Below are 8,382 nucleotides of genomic sequence, written 5' to 3'. Positions count from 1 at the left end.
ATGCCTCCACTGTTTTGCCGATCTGGTTTGCCAGACATGTCTGAATCATGCGCTGATATGTTGCGCCGGCGTTTTTGAGCCCGAAGGGCATTGTGTTGAAGCAGAATGGGCCGTATGGTGTGATGAATGCCGTTGCGGCTTGGTCTGACTCTGCCATCTTTATTTGATGGTAGCCGGAGTATGCGTCGAGGAAACACAACGAATCGTGTCCTGCGGTAGCGTCGATAATTTGATCGATGCGGGGGAGAGGGAAGGGATCCTTTGGGCAAGCCTTGTTAAGGTCTTTGAAATCAATGCACAGGCGCCAGGATTTGTCCTTCTTTGGTACCATCACCAGGTTTGCTAGCCAGTCCGGGTGTTTTATATCTTTGATGAATCCGGCCTCCAATAGCTTGGCTAGTTCCTCTCCCATGGCATGTCTCTTAGGTTCGGAAAAACGCCGAAGAGCCTGTTTGACTGGCTTGAATCCTTTTAGGATATTTAAGCTGTGTTCGGCCAGCCTGCGTGGGATTCCTGGCATGTCTGAAGGGTGCCAGGCGAAAATGTCCCAGTTCTCTCGTAGGAACTCTCGCAGTGCGGCGTCTACATCAGGGTTTAACTGTGCCCCGATGGAAGCTGTTTTATTGGGGTCCGTTGGATGGACCTGGAATTTGACTATTTCGTCCACCGGTTTAAAGGAGGTGGACTTGGATCTTTTATCGAGTATCACATCGTCCCTATTCACCATGGAGCGCAGCGCAGTCAGTTCCTCAGCCGCTAGGGCTTCGGATAGCGCCTCGAGGGCCAGTGCGGCTGTCTTGTTTTCGGCGCGGAGTGCTATGTCCGGATCACTAACGAGAGTGATGATTCCGTTAGGCCCGGGCATCTTGAGCTTCATGTGCCCGTAATGGGGTATTGCTTGGAAGACTGTAAATGCTTCCCGCCCTAGCAGAGCGTGATATCCGCTACTGAACGGGGCCACCTGGAACGTGACCTCTTCGGACCTGTAATTATCCGGCATGCCGAACACCACATCTAGTGTGATTTTTCCTGTACAGCGCGCTTCCCGACTGGGGATTATTCCTCTAAAGGTTGTGCTGCTTCGCTCAATGCGGTTCCAGTCTATTTCTATTTTTGAAGGGTTTCCTCATAAATGAGGTTCAATCCGCTGCCGCCATCCATGAGTACCTTGGTAAGACGAAAGCCGTCCACTATTGGACTGAGGACCAATGCGGCTAGTGCTCGGGCTGTTCGGAATTTAGGTTCATCACTGGCGTTAAAAGTAATAGCCGTGTCACTCCATGGGTTTATTGTTGCTACTTGGTAGACTTCGGCAAGGCCTGCGGAGTGTTCTTTTTCGCATATTATTTGATGCGAAAGTCTCGAAGACTGTTAATACCGTACTGGTTTCTCTGGGGTGGCTTTCTGTGGCTTCTGGAATTAGAAGATCTTCGCCAATTTTTGCCACCTGCCGGAGTATCCAACATGCTCTAAGGCTGTGAGTTGGTGTGGCGCCCTCTGCACTGTGAATTTTACAGGGTCCATTAAGCCATCCTTCCAGTACGGTTCCGTGCCCTGTAGAGGGCTTTTGCTTTTTGGTATTGAACCCGGGTGTCTGGCGATGATGCACCCTTTTATTTCGGACTGGGTTTGTATTCAAGGCCGGATTGTCCCAAAATTTTATTTCGGTTTTCCAGGCGCTTTCCATCGCACAGTACTTTCGTACTATGGACGCCAAGTCAGCGAAGCGTGTAATATCACGGCGACTTATGGCGTTGAGGATTCCCTTGTCCGTGCAATTATTGCAGAAGAATGAAATTGCGTCTTCCTCGCGGTAGTCCTTTATCCTGTTCATAACCAGGAGGAATCTGGCCCAGTAATGATGTACTGTTTCTTCGGGCTCTTGCCTAATTTGGGATAGATCGCTTATGTACAGGTGGGTGGGTGGAATCAAATCCGAAACCTCACCCAATCTGAGACCCAGGGGCCAAGGAGTTTCCGAACTCGGAAGTTTGGATTCTTGGATGTTGTCCAATGAATCTAGCCCGTCGCCTGACTTTAAGTTCAGGTCTTGAGTGATGTCCTCCCCTCCGTGGGTATCCGGCTTGGAGGGATCGGGAATCCGGACATAGCTAGTCCTTAAGATAGATGAAGGGTCGCCGCACTGTCCCTCTACCACGGCAACGTGATGGGTGACCTGGGGAGAGTTAATCTCTCTCAGATCGGGTTTAGGCCCAATCTGGTCGTAATCCGTAGCGACTCCCAGGGCGGCGAAGCGATCCAAGAGCTCGTTTAGGGAAGAGAGCTCCATTGGATCTAGCTGCTCGTCGAATTCCGAGCTGACGTGAAGATTGCTTTTGATGACCCGAGAGGTCATCGCCGGCGCAGCAGCCGAACGGGTGGTCATAAGGAAACCACCTAGCCTGAGAGTCTGGCTGACAGCCAAAGCTCCCTTAGCAACGGTGCCGTCTTTAAATACGGGATGAGGCATCCTTCCTGATGGCGACGGCACAGAGGAACTCTCAATGAAAGCACCAATGTCGGTGTCAAAACCGGCGGATCTCGGGTAGGGGATCCCGAACTGTGTGTCTAGGTCGGATGGTAACAGGAGGCAGGGGACACGATGTTTTACCCAGGTTCAGGCCCTCTTGATGGAGGTAAAACCCTATGTCCTGCTTGATTAATATTGATGATATGGGTAGTACAAGAGTAGATCTACCACGAGATCAGAGAGGCTAAACCCTAGAAGCTAGCCTATGGTATGATTGTTGTTCGTCCTATGGACTAAAACCCTCCGGTTTATACAGACACCTGAGAGGGCTAGGGTTACACAGAGTCAGTTACAATGGTAGGATATCTACATATCCGTATCGCCAAGCTTGCCTTCCACGCCAAGGAAAGTCCCTTCCGGACACGGGACGAAGTCTTCAATCTTGTATCTTCATAGTCTGGGAGTCCGGCCGAAGGTATAGTCCGGCTATCCGAACACCCCCTAATCCAGGACTCCCTCACCCGTTGTATGCGAAAGTTAGAATCTATCACACCTGATCATCACGTGGTGCTTCGAAACAACGAACCTTCGCAACGGTGCATAGTTAGGGGGGACACTTTTCTTGAAATTTTAGCGAGGGATCATCTTATTTATGCTACCTTCGTTCTAAGCAAATAAGGTGTAAACATGACAAACATCACATGCAAATCATAAAGTGACATGATATGGCCAATATCATCTTGCGCCTTTTGATCTCCATCTTCGAGGTGCGGCATGATCATATTCGTCACCGGCATGACACCATGATCTCCATCATCATGATCTCCATCATCGTGTCTTCATGAAGTTGCCTCGCCAACTATTACTTCTACTACTATGGCTAATGGTTAGCAATAAAGTAAAGTAATTACATGGTGTTTTCACTGACACGCAGATCATAAATAAATTAAGACAACTCCTATGGCTCCTGCCGGTTGTCATACTCATCGACATGCAAGTCGTGATTCCTATTACAAGAACATGATCAATCTCATACATCACATATATCATTCAGCACATCCTTTTGGCCATATCACATCACATAGCATACCCTACAAAAACAAGTTAGACGTCCTCTAATTGTTGTTGCATGTTTTATGTGGCTGCTATGGGTTTCTAGCAAGAACATTTCTTACCTACGCAAAACCACAACGGTGATATGCCAATTGCTATTTACCCTTCATAAGGACCCTTTTCATCGAATCCGATCCGACTAAAGTGGGAGAGACAGACACCCGCTAGCCACCTTATGCATCAAGTGCATGTCAGTCGGTGGAACCAGTCTCACGTAAGTGTACGTGTAAGGTCGGTCTGGGCCGCTTCATCCCACAATGCCGCCGGATCAAGATAAGACTAGTAATGGTAAGCAAATTGAACAAATCATCACCCACAACTGCATTGTGTTCTACTCGTGCATAGAATCTAAGCATAGACCTAGCTCATGATGCCACTGTTGGGGAACGTAGCAGAAATTCAAAAAAATTCCTACATGTCACCAAGATCAATCTATGGAGAGACTAGCAACGAGAGGGAGGAGTGCATCTTCAAACCCTTGAAGATCGCAATGCGGAAGCATTACAAGAACGCGGTTGGTGGAGTCGTACACGCAGCTAGCGATTCAGATCGCGGTCGATTCCGATCTAAGCGCCGAACAACGGCGCCTCCGTGTTCAACACACGTACAGCCCAGTGACGTCTCCCACGCCTTGATCCGGCAAGGAGAGAGGGAGAGGTTGGGGAAGACTCCGTCCAGCAGTAGCACAATGGCGTGGTGATGGTGGAGGAGCACGGTACTCCAGCAGGGCTTCGCCAAGCACTACAAGAGACGAGGAGGGAGAGGGGTAGGGCTGTGCCAAGGAAGAGAGCAAATCACATGTGTTGGGCAGCCCCATACCTCAAGTATGTATAGGGGGAGGTGAGGGGCTGCGCCCCCTCTAGGGTTCCCTCCACAAGGGGGGGCGGCAGCCCTAGATCCCATCTAGGGTGGCGGCCAAAGGGGAGATGGAGAGAGGGGGCGCCCTAGGGTGGGCCTTAAGGCCCATCTGGACCTAGGGTTTGCCCCCTCCCACTCTCCCTGCGCCTTGGGCCTTGGTGGGGGGCGCACCAGCCTACCTGGGGCTGGTCCCCTCCCACACATGGCCCACGCAGCTTTCTGGGGCTGGTGGCCCCACCTGGTGGACCCCCGGGACCCTCCCGTTGGTCCCGGTACGTTACCGTAGCAATTGAAACTTTTCCGATGACCAAAACGGGACTTACCATATATAAATATTTACCTTCGGACCATTCCGGAAATCCTCGTGGCGTCCGGGATCTCATCCGGGACTCCGAACAACATTCGGTAACCATGTACATACTTTCCCTATAACCCTAGCATCATCGAACCTTAAGTGTGTAGACCCTACGGGTTCGGGAACCATGCAGACATGATCGAGAGAACTCTCCGGCCAATAACCAACAGCGGGATCTGGATACCCATGTTGGCTCCCACATGTTCCACGATGATCTCATCGGATGAACCATGATGTCAAGGATTCAATCAATCCCATATACAATTCCCTTTGTCTATCGGTATGATACTTGCCCGAGATTCGATCGTCGGTATCCCTATACCTCGTTCAATCTCATTACCGGCAAGTCCCTTTACTCGTTCCATAATACATCATCCTGTGATCAACTCCTTGGTCACATTGTGCACATTATGATGATGTCCTACTGAGTGGGCCCAGAGATACCTCTCCGTTACACGGAGTGACAAATCCCAGTCTCGATTCGTGCCAACCCAACAGACACTTTCGGAGATACCCGCAGTGCACCTTTATAGCCACCCAGTTACGTTGTGACGTTTGGTACACCCAAAGCATTCCTATGGTATCCGGGAGTTGCACAATCTCATGGTCTAAGGAAATGATACTTGACATTTGAAAAGCTTTAGCATACGAACTATACGATCTTGTGCTAGGCTTAGGATTGGGTCTTGTCCATCACATCATTCTCCTAATGATGTGATCCCATTATCAATGACATCCAATGTCCATGGTCAGGAAACCATGACCATCTATTGATCAACGAGCTAGTCAACTAGAGGCTTACTAGGGACATGTTGTGGTCTATGTATTCACACATGTATTACGGTTTCCGGTAAATACAATTATAGCATGAACAATAGACAATTATCATGAACAAGGAAATACAATAATAACCATTTTATTATTGCCTCTAGGGCATATTTCCAACATATTGGACTTTTCATTTTGATGGGTCCAGGCAATTGGATGGCTCGGGATCTGGAGTTGTATTAACTTCCCCACGAGGTGACAAATTTTGTTATGTGTTACGGTTGATGTTTACATGCACTAACAACGCAGCAGAGTATGAAGAATTTCTCCATGGTCTTCGAGTGGCAAAAGAGATGAGCTTGAGCCGGGTCAGATGTATTGGTGATTCAGATCTAGTGGCTCAACAGGTGTCTGGCAAGTGGGATTCCAAAGACCCTCTCATGGCGGCTTATCACCGAGAGGTCGATGCTGTTGCAGGATATTTTAAAGGTTATCTGGTGGAACACATTGACCGTTGGAAAAACGAAGCAGCTAACGCTTTGAGCCGGCTGGGGTCTCAACGTAAGCCGGTACCACCCAACACCTTTTTGGATATTTTGCATAACCCCTCTGTCAAGTTGCCCACAAAAGAAGATTTAGTTGTTCCTGACCCGGAGGCGCAGTTCATGGCGGCTCTTCACGTCATCCCAGAATGGATGGTGTTGTTCTTGGCTTACATGACCCGGGGAGAGTTGCCAGCGGATGAGACCCTGGCTCGACAGATAACCCGGCAGTCTAAGTCCATGACGATTTCGGATGGAGAGTTATTCCATCGCAGTGTTTCCAGAGCGTTTCAACGGTGTGTTTCCCCCGAAGAAGGTCAAGAAATCCTTCATGAAATCCATGAAGGCGATTGTGGTCATCACGCCGGGTCAAAATCTTTAGTGGCCAAGGCATTTCGTCACTGGTTTTACTGGTTGATGGCTCACGCTGATGCAGAAGATCTGGTCAGTAGATGTGATGGATGCCAGAAATTTGCATGACGAGCGCATGTGCCGGCTCAAGAGCTCCGGATGATTCCAATCACTTGGCCGTTTGCAGTCTGGGGGCTTGACATGGTGGGACATTTCAAAAGGTCTAAGGATAAAAAGACGCATCTCTTGGTGGCTGTTGATAAGTTCACCAAATGGGTTGAGGCGGAGCCTGTGAGTAAGTGTGATGTAGCCACAGCGGTTCAGTTCATGAAGAAAGTAGTCTTCCATTTCGGTTTTCCACACAGTATTATCACAGACAATGGCACTAATCTGTCCCAAGGGGCTATGGAAGAATTTTGTCAGCGAGAGCATATCCGGCTTGATGTTTCTTCTGTAGATCATCCTCAATCCAATGGTCAAGCTAAGAGAGCCAATCAGGAAATTCTGAAAGGGCTAAAACCCCAGCTTATTGTTCCTTTACAGCAAACGCCGGGTTGTTGGGTGGAGGAATTGCCTTCAGTGCTATGGAGTATCAATACTACACCCAATAGGTCTACGGGTTACACACCCTTCTTCATGGTTTATGGAGCAGAAGCAGTGTTGCCTAGTGACATCCGTCATGACTCGCCCCGTGTGGCGGCTTATGTTGAAGCTAACAATGAAAAAGCCAGACAGGATGCGCTTGACTTGTTGGATGAAGAAAGAGACTTAGCAGCAGTGCGGTCAGCAATTTATCAACAGGACTTGCTTCATTATCACAGCCGCCGGGTTAAGTCCAGGACTTTTTAGGAAGGCGACTTGGTGCTCCGGCTCGTCCAAGACCTTTCATATGCACACAAGTTATCCCCACCTTGGGAAGGACCCTTTGTGGTCAGTAAAAATTTAAACAATTGGTCCTACTACCTCATTAACGTTCGAGAGCATGCAGACTCACATAAGTCGGAGGAAGAGACCCGCCGGCCGTGGAACATCGCTCAACTTTGGCCATATTACACCTGAGCTACCGGCTCTCATCATGTACATACGTTCACATTGTATATACAATGATAAGCAATAAAGTAAGACCATCGGTCTCTTTTCTTTTCAAAGACTATGCATCTTTATTATTTTTTATTCACAAATGACTATTAAGGAGCTGATCATATTTGAATCAAGTTTAACCTTTTTAGTCCAGCTCATGATCATATCCGAATCTAGCAGTAAATCTTATGGTCACTTGGGGGCTTCCTTTTCAAACATAGGTCGTATTCGAACCAAAGAGAACATAGCTGGCGTAACCCTCTTGATCGGCTCAAGGCCAAACTCACTTGGGGGCTTCTTGATCGTATCTGAATCATAGCTTAACCCCTTTTGAGTCCGACTTGGATCGTATTCGAATCAGGGTCGTCAAAAACCTCTCAAGGTCATTGGGGGCTTCCTGTTCAAACATAGGTCATATTCGAACCAAAGAGAACATAGCTGTCGGTACCCTCTTGATAGGCGCAACGCCAAAGCCACTGGGGGCTATATGGTCATATTCGAACCTTAGCTTAACCCCTTTGGTCCGGTTTACTGATCGTATTCGAATCAGAAACCCCCAACTTTTTGAATACAGAGTTAAAATTATGCTTGTTATCTGTTGTTTGCCTTTGAGCTTTTGTTGTTTTTAATATGACAAATAAGGAAACCATTTTCTTCGTCGGCTCAATTATTGGACAACACAGCCGCCCGGGTTATTCAAGCCAGTGGTTCAAAGATGCAAAGGTACGAGCTACCAAGATATGATGATCATTGAGTATTCAAGGAGTATTAACTTTTCATACATATGGAATTATCAATTCATCACCCGGGTTATTTAAACCAGCAATCTAAGGATCAACAAGGAT

This window comes from Triticum aestivum, chromosome 2A (genome assembly GCF_018294505.1).
Source record: "Triticum aestivum cultivar Chinese Spring chromosome 2A, IWGSC CS RefSeq v2.1, whole genome shotgun sequence".
Classification (NCBI taxonomy): Eukaryota; Viridiplantae; Streptophyta; class Magnoliopsida; order Poales; family Poaceae; genus Triticum; species Triticum aestivum.
Note: the sequence above shows the minus strand (reverse complement) of the source record.